General features: G+C 47.3%; 1 protein-coding gene across 7 annotated transcripts in view; it reads right to left on the reverse strand.

Annotated features, from left to right (window-relative positions):
- The window catches only part of LOC142475778 (uncharacterized), a 36,723-nt gene that overhangs the window by 1,855 nt on the left and 18,970 nt on the right, over positions 1–15,898 (reverse strand). Inside the window, exons 1-2 of one of the 7 annotated variants that reach the window (XM_075581497.1) lie at positions 8,335–8,461; positions 2,674–2,729 (exon numbers count right to left, since the gene is read on the reverse strand). The exons of 2 other annotated variants lie outside the window; for them this stretch is intronic. The gene's annotated coding sequence lies outside the window, so the exon portion shown is untranslated. Of the gene's footprint in view, positions 1–1,100; positions 1,260–2,598; positions 2,622–2,673; positions 2,730–8,334; positions 8,462–8,680; positions 9,952–15,898 lie in introns of those variants that run through there. 4 more of the 7 variants (XM_075581500.1, XM_075581499.1, XM_075581498.1 and 1 more) reach the window with 4 other exon arrangements.

Here is a 15,898-nt window from a genome sequence, read left to right on the forward strand (position 1 = left end):
AGAAGATTTGGATGAGAGATATATGTTCATTGAGTTGAACCTTTATAAAATTCTACTCGTGCAACATACTGAACATAATTAAAGCTACATTGTTATCGTTATATTCACCCAGAGGAAGGCAAAAAAAACACCCCAATTAATCATGTTACAATTATGTCTCATAAATGGAAATAAATATTTTCTCCTCACGCCAGTAAAAGAAATCACATTACTCCCTGTATCAATGTTCTTCATATATTGTTCTTATCAAATAACTTTTGTTGTACTTTGTGATATATTAACCCTTTAGTGGCTCAAGGGGCCAGCTAGCCATTGGCATCCCACGAGTATCTGACCACTTGTGACGGTAGCTTTGAGACAGGCTATTAATAATACACACCAAAATATAACTGGGTTGAACTGGACGAGACTTAGATATGATAAAATATAATTTATTCCTTGAAAAAGGTGAAAACACGAGATATACAAATGACAGACAAAATATGGACACTCACTTAAGATGGAATGATGAAACAGTCACATCTGGACTGGCAGTTCATACAGCAATCTTCATAATCATCAAGACACGAAAGACAATAGCCATAGGCTGAGCCTGGTTCTTATACAATTATTTCCCATTGAACACAACCTAAACCCAGCCCCTCTCATAAATCAGTGGTGAGGTTGACAGTTTTCCTCAGAGTAAAACTCCTCCCACCCAAGGACGTTTAAAAACTGCTTTTCCTATCTAAATAACGTCATAACTTCAGTTCAGTGATACTTACTGGCACGTGAGCCATATTAATACATTCCGACACGCATGACGCTCCCAATAAGACTAAATATTACAGTGTAATACTAAAATTAAGAGAGATATTAATATCTGTCTCATAGGACCTGCTAAACAGCAGGTGTCTGTAATCATTATTTGCGGCTCGGCCCCCCGCTTACACATATGTAACTTATAGCATGTTCAGCCGAGGACATCTCATAATATTCTTATATTTAATAAGGTCACTCATTCTGTAGCCCCACTCCTAAATCAGGGGCGTTTGGCCAGTCTACCAAATTGAGTGTCTGGCAGGATACTATGGTTTGTAAGTGTGAGTTTTAACACTCACCAACCACTCCAGCTTCCTAAACATTTGGTCGCATTCCTTAGTAGGCAGGCATCTTTGAGGGTAACTTAAACAAAGGGCTAGAATCACTATTCAACTATTAACCCTTGCCCTCCCGGATGGATTCCAGTGTTTGTGTGGTGCAGTCACTGGAACAGAAACAATACATTTTTACAGGGGAATAAACAGTTGGATGGCTGAAGCAAGGCAAAATCACATTACTGGACTCCAGCCCAGTTAACCCCTTGCTTCCCAGGTGAGAGTAGAGGATGGCCTAATGGGGTTTAACCCCTGTAATCCTGGGCCAAAACCCCACACTTGACACCACTAATGTCCAAAAATGGGTAAATATACAGCTTACAGTAGACTTAACTTGGTTGATTAAAATAGGAACCGACGTTTCTGCCGTAATTACATCATTTTTCCTGATTTGTGCTACACAGCAATTAAAACAGTTTAACAAAAAGTGCCATACATTATGGTGCAAAAAATCTTCAAAAGAAAATGTAAGAAAAAATATAAATAATATACTTCTCAAGCTTATTGCTGCAGCAAAGGTTATTCCCACCTTTCTCCTAGGGCAGGGATATCCAAACAATGTAATTCCAGCGCACAGCAAAAAGAGAGTCGGGTTAATAAAAAATAAAATAATTAAAAATAAAATAAAAGTATATATATACACACACATATACTGTATATACATACACACACACACATATATATACATACACAACTCATCCTTGAAAGGTTGCACCCTCTATTTTTTTAATGCGGTTTAAATAAATTATTTTATTTTTTATTAACCCGACTCTCTTTTTGCTGTGCGCTGGAATTACATTGTTTGGATATCCCTGCCCTAGGAGAAAGGTGGGAATAACCTTTGCTGCAGCAATAAGCTATATATATATATACAGTGTTCGACAAATCACCCAAAAATCTACTCGCCCAACCAAAAAATCTACTCGCCACCTAGTCCCGCCCCCAGTCCACACACATATACTGTATATACATACACACACACACATATATATACATACATACACACCTCATCCTTGAAAGGTTGCACCCTCTATTTTTTTAATGCGGTTTAAATAAATTATTTTATTTTTTATTAACCCGACTCTCTTTTTGCTGTGCGCTGGAATTACATTGTTTGGATATCCCTGCCCTAGGAGAAAGGTGGGAATAACCTTTGCTGCAGCAATAAGCTATATATATATACAGTGTTCGACAAATCACCCAAAAATCTACTCGCCCAACCAAAAAATCTACTCGCCACCTAGTCCCGCCCCCAACTCCGCTTTAAAATAAAATATATAAATAAAATACATTTAATAAATTCCTAGTCAGAACATTCGTTTTTGACATAAATGTATTTATTGTATTACATTATACTACAATTAGTCCTTGTTACGTGTGTGTATTTCTTGAACCCATTAACCAGTGTCTGGACGTCCCCGCTTCACAATATCTAAAGCAGCAATCCCGCCTGGGATCTTACCTGATCCGCAGTCCCTCAATGTCCAGGTACCCTCATTCCCGCAATGTTATACATTGGAGGGGATGTGTTCCCTACCTGTCTTCTGGGTTAGGGGGGGCTCCGATGTCTTCCGTGTGAAGCTTGAGTCAGATCTGGAAGAAAGCAGTATAGGTTATTTCGGTGCAGTATAGGGCAGTTAAGATATATAGGGTTAATAAGAGATCCAGATCCAGAGTGTGAGAGAGTGTGGGAGACAGAGAGAGAGTGTGGGAGACAGAGAGAGAGTGTGGGGGAGAGAGAGAGTGTGGGGGAGAGAGAGAGTGTGGGGGAGAGAGAGAGTGTGGGGGAGAGAGAGAGTGTTGGGGAGAGAGAGAGTGTGGGGGAGAGAGAGAGTGTGGGGGAGAGAGAGAGTGTGGGGGAGAGAGAGAGTGTGGGTGGGGAGAGAGTGTGGGGGGGAGAGAGAGTGTGTAGGGGGGAGAGAGTGTAGGGGGGATAGAGAGAGAGTGTAGGGGGAGAGAGAGAGTTTGGGGGTGAGAGAGTGTGGGGGGGAGAGAGAGTGGAGAGACACAGAGGGGGGAGACACAGATATAGGGTTAATAAGAGATCCAGAGTGTGAGAGAGTGTGGGGGACAGAGAGAGAGAGAGAGTGTGGGGGACAGAGAGAGAGAGAGTGTGGGGGACAGAGAGAGAATGTGTGGGAGAGAGAGAGAGAGTGTGGGAGAGAGAGAGTGTGGGAGAGAGAGAGTGTGGGAGAGAGAGTGTGGGGGAAAGAGAGAGTGTGGGGGAGAGCGAGAGAGTGTGGGGGAGAGCGAGAGAGAGTGTGGGGGAGAGCGAGAGAGAGTGTGGGGGAGAGCGAGAGAGAGTGTGGGGGAGAGCGAGAGAGAGTGTGGGGGAGAGCGAGAGAGAGTGCGGGGGAGAGCGAGAGAGAAAGTGTGGGGGAGAGAGAAAGTGTGGGGGAGAGAGAGTGTGGGGGAGAGAGAGTGTGGGGGAGAGAGAGTGTGGGGGAGAGAGAGAGTGTGGGGGAGAGAGAGAGTGTGGGGGAGAGAGAGAGTGTGGGGGAGAGAGAGTGTGGGGGAGAGAGAGTGTGGGGGAGAAAGAGAGTGTGGGGGAGAGAGAGAGTGTGGGGGAGAGAGAGAGTGTGGGGGAGAGAGAGAGTGTGGGGGCGAGAGAGAGTGTGGGGGAGAGAGAGTGTGGGGGAGAGAGAGAGTGTGGGGGAGAGAGAGAGTGTGGGGGAGAGAGAGAGTGTGGGGGAGAGAGAGAGTGTGGGGGAGAGAGAGAGTGTGGGGGAGAGAGAGAGTGTGGGGGGGAGAGAGAGAGTGTGGGGAAGAGAGAGTGTGGGGAAGAGAGAGAGAGAGTGTGGGAGAGAGAGAGAGAGAGTGGGAGAGAGAGTGTGTGGGAGAGAGAGTGTGTGGGAGAGAGAGAGTGTGGGAGAGAGAGAGAGTGTGGGTGAGAGAGAGAGTGTGGGTGAGAGAGAGAGTGTGGGTGAGAGAGAGAGAGAGCGTGGGGGAGAGAGAGAGCGTGGGGGCGAGAGAGAGAGAGAGAGTGTGGGAGAGAGAGAGAGAGTGTGGGAGAGAGAGAGAGAGTGTGGGGGAGAGAGAGAGTGTGGGGGAGAGAGAGAGTGTGGGGGAGAGAGAGAGTGTGGGGGAGAGAGAGAGTATGGGGGAGAGAGAGAGTATGGGGGAGAGAGAGAGTATGGGGGAGAGAGAGAGAGTGTGGGGGAGAGAGAGAGAGTGTGGGGGAGAGAGAGAGTGTGGGGGAGAGAGAGAGTGTGGGGGAGAGAGAGAGTGTGGGGGAGAGAGAGAGTGTGGGGGGAGAGAGAGAGAGTGTGGGGGGAGAGAGAGAGAGTGTGGGGGAGAGAGAGTGTGGGGGGGAGAGAGAGTGTGGGGGAGAGAGAGAGTGTGGGGGAGAGAGAGAGTGTGGGGGAGAGAGAGAGTGTGGGGGAGAGAGAGAGTGTGGGGGAGAGAGAGAGTGTGGGGGAGAGAGAGAGTGTGGGGGAGAGAGAAAGTGTGGGGGGGGAGAGAGAAAGTGTGGGGGGGAGAGAGAAAGTGTGGGGGGGAGATAGAGAGTGTGCGGGAGAGAGAGAGAGAGTGTGGGGGAGAGAGAGAGAGTGTGTGGGGGAGAGAGAGAGAGCGTGGGGGAGAGAGCGTGGGAGAGAGAGAGCGCGTGGGAGAGAGCGAGAGAGAGTGTGGGGGAGAGAGAGCGAGTGTGGGGGAGAGAGTGTGGGGGAGAGAGAGTGTGGGGGAGAGAGAAAGTGTGGGGGGGAGAGAGAAAGTGTGGGGGGGAGAGAGAAAGTGTGGGGGGGAGAGAGAAAGTGTGGGGGGGAGAGAGAGAGTGTGCGGGAGAGAGAGTGTGGGGGAGAGAGAGAGTGTGTGTGGGGGAGAGAGAGAGAGTGTGTGTGGGGGAGAGAGAGAGTGTGTGGGAGAGAGTGTGTGTGGGGGAGAGAGAGTGTGTGGGAGAGAGAGAGTGTGAGAGAGAGTGTGGGTGAGAGAGAGAGTGTGGGTGAGAGAGAGAGTGTGGGGAAGAGAGAGAGAGTGTGGGGAAGAGAGAGAGAGTGTGGGAGAGATAGTGTGTGGGAGAGAGAGTGTGTGGGAGAGAGAGTGTGTGGGAGAGAGAGTGTGTGGGAGAGAGAGAGTGTGAGAGAGAGTGTGGGTGAGAGAGAGAGTGTGGGTGAGAGAGAGAGAGTGTGGGTGAGAGAGAGAGAGAGCGTGGGGGCGAGAGAGAGTGTGTGTGCGAGAGAGAGAGAGTGTGGGAGGAGAGAGAGAGAGTGAGGGGGAGAGAGTGTGTGGGGGAGAGAGAGAGTGTGGGGGAGAGAGAGTGTGTGGGAGAGAGAGAGTGTGAGAGAGAGTGTGGGTGAGAGAGAGTGTGGGTGAGAGAGAGAGTGTGGGGAAGAGAGAGAGAGTGTGGGGAAGAGAGAGAGAGTGTGGGAGAGATAGTGTGTGGGAGAGAGAGTGTGTGGGAGAGAGAGTGTGTGGGAGAGAGAGTGTGTGGGAGAGAGAGAGTGTGAGAGAGAGTGTGGGTGAGAGAGAGAGTGTGGGTGAGAGAGAGAGAGTGTGGGTGAGAGAGAGAGAGAGCGTGGGGGCGAGAGAGAGTGTGTGTGCGAGAGAGAGAGAGTGTGGGAGAGAGAGAGAGAGTGAGGGGGAGAGAGTGTGGGGAGAGAGAGAGTGTGGGGGAGAGAGAGAGTGTGGGGGAGAGAGAGAGAGTGTGGGGGAGAGAGTGTGGAGGAGAGAGTGTGGGGGAGAGAGTGTGGGGGGAGAGAGAAGTGTGGGGGGGAGAGAAAAAGTGTGGGGGGGAGATAGAGAGTGTCGGGAGAGAGAGAGAGTGTGGGGGAGAGAGAGAGAGTGTGTGGGGGAGAGAGAGCGTGGGGGAGAGAGCGTGGGAGAGAGAGAGCGCGTGGGAGAGAGAGCGAGAGAGCGAGAGAGAGTGTGGGGGAGAGAGAGCGAGTGTGGGGGAGAGAGTGTGGGGGAGAGAGTGTGGGGGAGAGAGTGTGGGGGAGAGAGTGTGGGGGAGAGAGAAAGTGTGGGGGGGAGAGAGAAAGTGTGGGGGGGGAGAGAGAGAGTGTGCGGGAGAGAGAGAGTGTGGGGGAGAGAGAGAGTGTGTGTGGGGGAGAGAGAGAGAGTGTGTGTGGGGGAGAGAGAGAGTGTGTGGGGGAGAGAGAGAGAGTGTGTGGGGGAGAGAGCGCGTGGGAGAGAGAGCGCGCATCGGAGAGAGAGAGCGAGTGTGTGGGGGAGAGAGAGAGAGTGTGTGGGGGAGAGAGAGAGAGTGTGGGGGAGAGAGAGTGTGTGGGGGAGAGAGAGTGTGTGGGGGAGAGAGAGAGTGTGGGGGAGAGAGAGAGTGTGGGGGAGAGAGAGAGTGTGGGAGAGAGAGAGTGTGGGAGAGAGAGAGTGTGGGAGAGAGAGAGTGTGGGAGAGAGAGAGTGTGGGGGGGAGAGAGTGTGGGGGGGAGAGAGAGAGAGTGTGGGGGGGGGGAGAGAGAGTGTGGGGGGGGGAGAGAGAGAGTGTGGGGGGGGGGGGAGTGAGAGAGTGTGGGGGGGGGAGAGAGAGAGTGTGGGGGGGGAGAGAGAGAGTGTGGGGGGGGGAGAGAGAGTGTGGGGGGGAGAGAGAGAGTGTGGGGGGGGGAGTGAGAGAGTGTGGGGGGGAGAGAGAGAGAGAGTGTGGGGGGGAGAGAGAGAGAGTGTGGGGGGGAGAGAGAGAGAGTGTGGGGGGAGAGAGTGTGTGGGGGGAGAGAGTGTGGGGGGAGAGAGAGAGTGTGGGGGGAGAGAGAGAGTGTGGGGGGAGAGAGAGAGTGTGGGGGGAGAGAGAGAGTGTGGGGGAGAGAGAGAGTGTGGGGGAGAGAGAGAGTGTGGGGGGGAGAGAGAGAGTGTGGGGGGGAGAGAGAGAGAGTGGGGGGGAGAGGGAGGGAATGTGGGGGGGAGAGGGAGGGAGTGTGGGGGGAGAGGGAGAGAGTGTGGGGGGAGAGAGTGTGAGGGGGGAGAGAGTGTGGGGGGAGAGAGTGTGGGGGGAGAGAGAGTGTGGGGGGAGAGAGAGAGAGAGTGTGGGGGGGAGAGAGAGAGTGTGGGGGGGAGAGAGAGAGAGAGTGGGGGGGAGAGGGAGGGAATGTGGGGGGGAGAGGGAGGGAGTGTGGGGGAGAGGGAGAGAGTGTCGGGGGAGAGAGTGTGAGGGGGAGAGAGGTGGGGGGGAGAGAGTGTGGGGGGAGAGAGAGTGTGGGGGGGAGAGAGAGAGAGAGTGTGGGGGAGAGAGAGAGTGTGGGGGGGAGAGAGAGAGAGTGTGGGGGGGGAGAGAGAGAGAGTGTGGGGGGGAGAGAGAGAGAGTGTGGGGGGGAGAGAGAGTGTGGGGGGAGAGAGAGAGTGTGGGGGGAGAGAGTGTGGGGGGAGAGAGAGAGTGTGGGGGGGGAGAGAGAGTGTGGGGGGGGAGAGAGAGTGTGGGGGGGAGAGAGAGAGAGTGGGGGGGAGAGAGAGAGTGTGGGGGGGAGAGAGAGTGTGGGGGGAGAGAGAGAGAGTGTGGGGGGAGAGAGAGAGAGTGTGGGGGGAGAGAGAGAGAGTGTGGGGGGGAGAGAGAGAGTGTGGGGGGGAGAGAGAGTGTGGGGGGGAGAGAGAGTGTGGGGGGGAGAGAGTGTGGGGGGGAGAGAGAGTGTGGGGGGGAGAGAGAGTGTGGGGGGGAGAGAGAGAGAGTTTGGGGGGGAGAGAGTGTGGGGGTGAGAGAGAGAGTGTGGGGGTGAGAGAGAGTGTGGGGGGGAGAGAGAGTGGAGAGACAGAGGGGGGAGACACAGAGGGGAGAAACGGTGGGTGACACACACAGAGGGTGGGTGATACACAGAGAGAGGGTGGGTGACTGACTGGGGGGGGAGGCATGACTGACTGGGGGGGAGGCATGACTGACTGGGGGGGGTGACTGACTGGGGGGGGTGGCTGACTGGGGGGGGGGGGGTGACTGACTGGGGGGGGGGGTGACGGGGTGACTGACTGGGGTGACGGGGTGACTAGAATAAAAGAATAAAACACGATATTAGTGTATCATGTCCACATTGGGGGATTGGGGGGAAAAAAGGGGAGGGGGGGAGTGGGAAGGGGGAGTAGGGGGGTGGGGTAGGAGTGGACGGTGGTGGGATGGATGGTGGGTTCCCACTAACTAATCACAGAATACATAGAATATATGGATCCAGTGACTCACACGGGCTTGTGTGGTGTCTCTCCCTCAACGCTGACTGGTGTGGGTAAATACAGACTCATATACTGGAGTCTCAGATATACATTAAACTCACACGGCCTGATGTGAGTCCTTGCCCTCAGAGGGTAATGTCCTGTATGGATGGTGTCCTGTTGTTTCAGCAGAGTTGTCCCCCGATGGGTGTGGTGTGTGAGTGTCTCCTCTCCCCGTATCCCAAATGACCAAAAAGCAATGTGCAAACCAAAAGTCAAAATGAATTAAAAGGTCTTTAATGGGTTAACAGTGAAGACATGTGCATACACTATGCATACATGTTGTGGTGCTTAAAAGGTATAAAACAATATATGACACGATAACACAATGAACTAAACAGTATGTGATGTACTGAAGCAAACACAAAAAAGGACTCTCACACTAAACGAATATACAAAATCACTTGCCCAGCATCATCCGCTCAGAGCACTCCTGCACGATCTCCTACTCCGTTTTTTGCTCCAACTGGCGCGTCCGGCAGCGGAACCGGAAAGGGGGATCTGAACCGGATGTCCTGCAGTGTGCTGGGTCCCTCTGTCAATGAGCTCCGGCAGGGAACTACGCGTTTCGCAATAAGCTTCGTCAGGTTCCTGCCGGATGCTCATTGTGTGCTGCATTTATAGGTGCCCCCATTAGTTTAATTGGAGAAACACCTGGATTAAGGGCATGGTTTAAATTTAGACGGTTATATCTCTTTATAGGAGCTACCTTTGGAAGCCCCTAATGTCAGGGATAGTGAGATGTGCCTGTAAATATAAATAATGGGTTAGATAAGCATATATTAAAATTAGATAAGCATATATTAAAATAAATCAATACATTATAAAAACTACATTTTAAAAAATACTTAGAGATGATCATTGTATTTGTCCTTAGAAGCATTTTAAGTTTAATAAAAAACGGTGGAAATTGGAATTTGATTGGGGTATTTGTGTGATTTGGAATCTTTTAGTTCCTCCGTGTGCAGTATTTTTAAAACCATTCTCTGTTGGTTAAAATCTTTACATATGTAATACAATAGTGCCACCATGTGGCTGGATGTGAAAATTACCTCAACACTGTCATAACCTAATGGTAAAAGTTAAGCAATCTTGGTAGTGTGGCACACATCCCTTTAAAGTAACTTAAAAATGTGCCAGAGTGTATTACAGCAAAAAATATATTTATGTGACAAAAGTTATAACGAATTACATATGTGACGGAAAAAATATAATATTATTATTATCAAGATGGTTAAAAAACCTTACTGTTTATAGCCACTACATCTGACATAAGGGTAGAACAACCTAGACACCCAAAATCTTGGTTTCCTCATTCAGCTATCTAAAATGTACAACTCAATATCTCCGTGTTAGTTAAAAGATATTTCATTTGTAATACAATGCTGCCACCAAGTGGCCGCATATCGAAATTGCTACTTCAAAACCCTAATATTATCTCTACCACACTGTGGATAGTGTGGTATTCAGTTAAGTGTAGAGTCATTGTTTAAAATATATTGCAAAAGTATATTCCAGCGGATGACGAGAGTACTGCTGCGGCCGAGTTTATTCGAGCATTTGCCCGTTCTCGGCCGCAGCAGTAGCCTGGCGCGCGCCGGAGGGTGACGGGCGCGCGCCGAAGCAGCGGAAGAGCGCCCTCCAATCGGGGCGCTCTCCCTCCCGCTGCCGGGTCCGCCGGGTCCCCCGGAACCCCCTGCCGCCGTCCCCCACATCGCGGGACACCAGGGCTCCCTCGGGGAGCCCTGGACGCGCGTGCAGGGGGCGCAGGCTCCCGATGACGCGTGACCGCGCGGCACGCCGAGGGGCGGCTACTAGCAAGCCGGGAAATCTCCCGGCTTGCGGATCTGGCCGATGAGCAATAAAGTGTGTCGGTAGTGTATATCAAATATGCATGGGCATGGGTTTACACAGACATTTGATATTAGAAAAATACTTGTATAGGTGATTTCGACGCGGAGCTCTCATGTGGTGAAAAAGTTCAAAATGTTCAAAACGTATAGTCCAGATTCTTCATAACTCCTTTCTAACTTCAATTCATGTTGCAGAGGTTGTCGCGATGGTATGTATCATTTCTGGTCCTCAAGGGTTGGTTCGAGGTAGATTCATATTTGGGACGTGCGCCCTATTGGAGATTGGAGAGGAAGTGGATCAGTGTGTGTTAAAACAAAGAGGTAGATGTAAATGAAATTTAATAAAATAAAATAAAATAGTAGATGTTATAGAATAGTAGATGTTTATAAAATATTAAAAAATAAAAGTTGTTTAAAAATTGTTTACAAATGGGGGATTTGGAGCAGATTGATGGGTGTTCAGAGAAAGGCTTCAATGTCTATCTCTACATTGAGGCCTGTGGGTACCAGGCTTTTCAATTTGTAGATCCAAAACGTTTCTTTTCTTGATAGAGATGTCAGTCTGTCGCCTCCCCTCCAATGTGGGGGGACTACTTCAATGCCCCTAAATTCAAGGCCCGACGGATCTCCTTGGTGATGTAGTGCGAAATGCTTAGAGACACTATGTGTCATTAGTTTCCGTCTGATATTCCCTAGGTGTTCCAAAATACGCACCCGCAGGGGTCGACTGGTGCGCCCTACATATTGGAGTCCACAGGGGCAGTTTAAAAGGTAGACTACGAATTCTGATTTGCAATTAATGAAGCTGCCGGTTTTGAACTGTTCTCCTGTTAATACATCAGAGCTGAACTGAATTTTTTCCTTACTTCCCTGTTTGCATGCTTTGCATGTATTACATCTATGGAAACCTTTGGCTGTTTGTAGCCAGTTTGAGTCCTGGCCTGTTGTTCTATTCTCCATTCTAAAGAGGCTTGGTGCTAACTTTCTTTTGATGTTATCTGCCCTTTTATAGATGACTTTCGGTTTTTCTGGGAGGTACTCTTTCAGGGTGGGGTCTCCCTGTAGGAGATGCCAGTGTTTATTCAGGATCTGTTGTATGCTTCCTGCATCCTGACTAAACTGTGTTAAGAAAGCGATGCTGAACTCTTCTTTGGGTTTAGGTGGATTAGTTTTAAGGATTTCAATACGTTCGAGCTCCCCTACTTCTCTTATTGCTATATCCATCTTATCGTTATCATAGTTTTTAGCAATGAAACGCTTCTTAAGAATATTGGATTGTTCCCTATAAATATGGTCATCGCTACAGTTTCTCCTAATTCGACGAAACTGTCCTGGGGGTATGTTCTTTAACCATTTTTTGTGGTGGCAGCTAGTGTTAAGTAGGTAGTTGTTACAGTCCACTTTTTTGAAGAAAGTTTTAGTCTTTAGTTTGGTGTCTTCTATGTAAATAGTAAGGTCTAAGAAGTCTACCGTGTTATTTCCTATGCAAGTTGTAAAAGCCAAGTTCCTCTCATTAGTATTAATATAGTTTAAGAAATGGTTCAAGTTTTCACTACTACCTTTCCAGATGAAAAACACATCATCGATGTATCTTCGCCACAGCACGAGATCCGCACCAAATTCATGCTCTGACCAGATGGTATCGGTCTCCCAATTGTCCATGAACAGATTGGCATAACTTGGTGCGAATTTCGTACCCATCGCTGTGCCACATTTTTGTAGGAAATATGTTCCATCAAATTTAAAAAGGTTATGCTTCAGAATAAAATTGATACTTTCTAAAATGAAGCGTCTTTGTTCTATTTTAACAGTTGGGTCTTTTGTTAATGTCCTATTGATGGCTTCAATTCCATCGTCGTGTTTTATGGATGTGTATAATGAAGTTACATCACAAGTGCACATTTTGTAGTCATCTTGCCAAATTACCTGTTCTAATACATTAAGAATTTGCGTGGTATCTCTTAGATAGGACCGCATCTCCGCAACATATGGTTGTAGAAAACCATTTATATATTCCGATAGTCGCGACGTGAGTGAGCCTATCCAAGAGATGATGGGTCTCCCTGGTGGTGCTTTAATATCCTTATGTATTTTGGGTAAAAAATAAAATATCGGCATAACTGGGAATTTTATATTTAAATAGTCGTATTCTTTTTCATTTAGGACTCCTGTTGTACTGCCTTTGTCTAGTAGGGTGAGGAATTCTATACAGAATTCTTTATGCGGATTCGTCTTAAGACGTGCATAGGTGATGTCGTCAGATAATATCCTCTCTGCTTCTCCCTTATAATATTCAGTGTCCATAATGACAACCCCCCCCCCCTTTTGTCTGCTTGTTTGAATATGATATCCTTATCTTTCTCTAAGTTTTGCAAAGCGATTTTCTCTTTTAGTGTTAAATTGTTCTTCGTTATCTTTGTCGTACCTGAGGTCAGTTTGTCAAAGTCTTCCTGGATTTTTTGGTGGAACACTTCTAGATTATGGCCTTTTGCCCAGCTAGGATAGAATTTGGACTTGTTTTTAAGATTTGAATGTTTAAAATCACTCTCTATGTTTATGTTCGTATCATTACTTACTATCTCCCTAGTTTGTGCGTCTTTGGAAAGAAATTTTTTTTTAAGCGTAAGCTGTCTGATGTATTTGTGTGCGTCTATATACAGATTAAAACTATTCGCCTTAGCAACTGGCGCGAAATTCAGCCCCTTTTTTATAAGCTTACATTCATCTATGTTGAGTTCTTTTTTACTTAGATTAAATATATTGTTTACATCGCTGCTCTTTTCCTGTGTCCTTCTTCCTCCCCGCTTTCCTCGTGTGGTCTTTTTCTGAGTTTTGTGTTTGGTGTTTCTATTTCTTTCTGTTCTTCTACCACTAGAGTGCGATTCTGGGTGGCTATTGGTGGTGGTTTTGCTACTTGGGCCTGTTCTAAAAAATGACCTGTATGTGGTCTGGGTGATCGTTGTTCTCTCACGTGACCTTGCTCCTTATCATGTCTTTCTCTGTATGTTTGCCTCTGTTCCCTGTAAGGTGATTTGCGTTCCCGTCTTGGGCTCTGGTCCCTATATTGTTTGTGGGGTGACCGGTAGTGTCTCCTTTGGCTTTCTTCTCTCTCATAGCGTCTCTCTCTGTATTCCCGATTTGACCCATAGTGTTTGTAAGGTGATCTGTGGTCCCTATCTCTGCTCCTTTCTTTCTCATACCTGTTATCACGGCGTTCAAGTGGTGATCTAGTTCTGTAGTTATATGTTGTTGGCTTAGCAGTGTGATACCTTTCGTGATACTCTTTTGCTTTAGAATAGTATTTATTGTCCTGCCAATGTTCTTCTCTGTCTCTATCATTTTTCTTTGCCTCGTCCCTTTTGTGGCTTCCTGTGTCTTCAATAGTGTGCGTTTTAGTTTCTTTATTCTCTCTAGGGGTTTCTAGGACACCCGCCTCCTGCCTTCTTGGTGGAATTTGTCTAGCCTCTTTATTAAATGATACATTCTTATTGTTTTCATATTTGGGATAGTTCTTATGCCTCTCTGGATTCGTTGGATAGCTTAATGTGTTGGATCTTGAATTCTGGTTTTTATTACTATCTTCTCTACTCCTATATTCGAACATTTTCCTATCCCTTGGGGTGCTAGGTGGGACTAGTGAGACCCGTTGCCATTTGGGGTTTGACCCCACTACATAATCTTCCTCGTCTCGTCTGAATTTTTTGTTCTTTGACTCTATCAGGTTTTTTTCTATGGTGTCTATTTCATCCGCTAGTTTTCTGTCCCTACTTATGAAGGTGGGATTATCTATAGAGGTTTCTAATCTTTTCTGAATTAGTGTGACTTCTCGGTCAATTTCTATTAGTGTCTTTGTATGGTGTTTAATGATAAGTTTCATTAAAGTGAATGAACAGGCATCCATAGCTTCCTCCCATTGTACATTGTATTCTACATCTGCTAATTCAAAGGATGATTTTTTTATCAAACCGTAAACCCCTAGGAATACGTTTGATGTCAATGTATTTTTCTAGGTAGACTTTGTCCCAGACCTTTTTGGTCTCCTTCTTAAGTAAATTCTCTAGTTTATCGAATTCATTATTTATTGTTTCTAAGTCTCCCATTTCCGCTGACTCAATTTCTCTCATTTTGTTCTCTATGTTGTTACTTCTAAAAATTCTTTTTGTGAAAACACTCTCCTTGATTTCGACCATATCTTCTATCTCTATGGTTGCTACTTCCATGTTGAGATTTCTAATGTGGGGTGCTGCCACCAGGATGGGATTAGAGAAGTCTGGAGGTTATTTGGACTGGGGCGCTCCCTAAATTTTGTGGCTTAAAAAGTTGTTGTAACGCCTTACTCTGTTAAAAAATGATAAAATTTAAAATATGATTTTGGTGTTTGTGGTGCAAAAGGGTGTGTATAAAAACATATACTGGCCCTTTTAGTTGATTTTGTGGTTGCTGCTTGACCTTGGAGAAGGGAATCCCGTGTCCTTCTCAGCGTGGCAGTAGTGGTGTGAAGATGGTCAGCGCGAACCTCGTGGACCTCACGGATATAGTGGATCCGGATGCAGTATTAAGACAAGAATAAAAGAATAAAACACGATATTAGTGTATCATGTCCACATTGGGGGATTGGGGGGAAAAAAAGGGGAGGGGGGGAGTGGGAAGGGGGAGTAGTGGGGTGGGGTAGGAGTGGACGGTGGTGGGATGGATGGTGGGTTCCCACTAACTAATCACAGAATACATAGAATATATGGATCCAGTGACTCACACGGGCTTGTGTGGTGTCTCTCCCTCAACGCTGACTGGTGTGGGTAAATACAGACTCATATACTGGAGTCTCAGATATACATTAAACTCACACGGCCTGATGTGAGTCCTTGCCCTCAGAGGGTAATGTCCTGTATGGATGGTGTCCTGTTGTTTCAGCAGAGTTGTCCCCCGATGGGTGTGGTGTGTGAGTGTCTCCTCTCCCCGTATCCCAAATGACCAAAAAGCAATGTGCAAACCAAAAGTCAAAATGAATTAAAAGGTCTTTAATGGGTTAACAGTGAAGACATGTGCATACACTATGCATACATGTTGTGGTGCTTAAAAGGTATAAAACAATATATGACACGATAACACAACGAACTAAACAGTATGTGATGTACTGAAGCAAACACAAAAAAGGACTCTCACACTAAACGAATATACAAAATCACTTGCCCAGCATCATCCGCTCAGAGCACTCCTGCACGATCTCCTCCTCCGTTTTTTGCTCCAACTGGCGCGACCGGCAGCGGAACCGGAAAGGGGGATCTGAACCGGATGTCCTGCAGTGTGCTGGGTCCCTCTGTCAATGAGCTCCGGCAGGGAACTACGCGTTTCGCAATAAGCTTCGTCAGGTTCCTGCCGGATGCTCATTGTGTGCTGCATTTATAGGTGCCCCCATTAGTTTAATTGGAGAAACACCTGGATTAGGGGCATGGTTTAAATTTAGACGGTTATATCTCTTTATAGGAGCTACCTTTGGAAGCCCCTAATGTCAGGGATAGTGATATGTGCCTGTACATATAAATAATGGGTTAGATAAGCATATATTAAAATTAGATAAGCATATATTAAAATAAATCAATACATTATAAAAACTACATTTTAAAAAATACTTAGAGATGATCATTGTATTTGTCCTTAGAAGCATTTTAAGTTTAATAAAAAACGGTGGAAATTGGAATTTGATTGGGGTATTTGTGTGATTTGGAATCTTTTAGTTCCTCCGTGTGCAGTATTTTTAAAACCATTCTCTGTT

Source organism: Ascaphus truei, unplaced genomic scaffold (genome assembly GCF_040206685.1).
Source record: "Ascaphus truei isolate aAscTru1 unplaced genomic scaffold, aAscTru1.hap1 HAP1_SCAFFOLD_1377, whole genome shotgun sequence".
NCBI classification, from domain to species: Eukaryota; Metazoa; Chordata; class Amphibia; order Anura; family Ascaphidae; genus Ascaphus; species Ascaphus truei.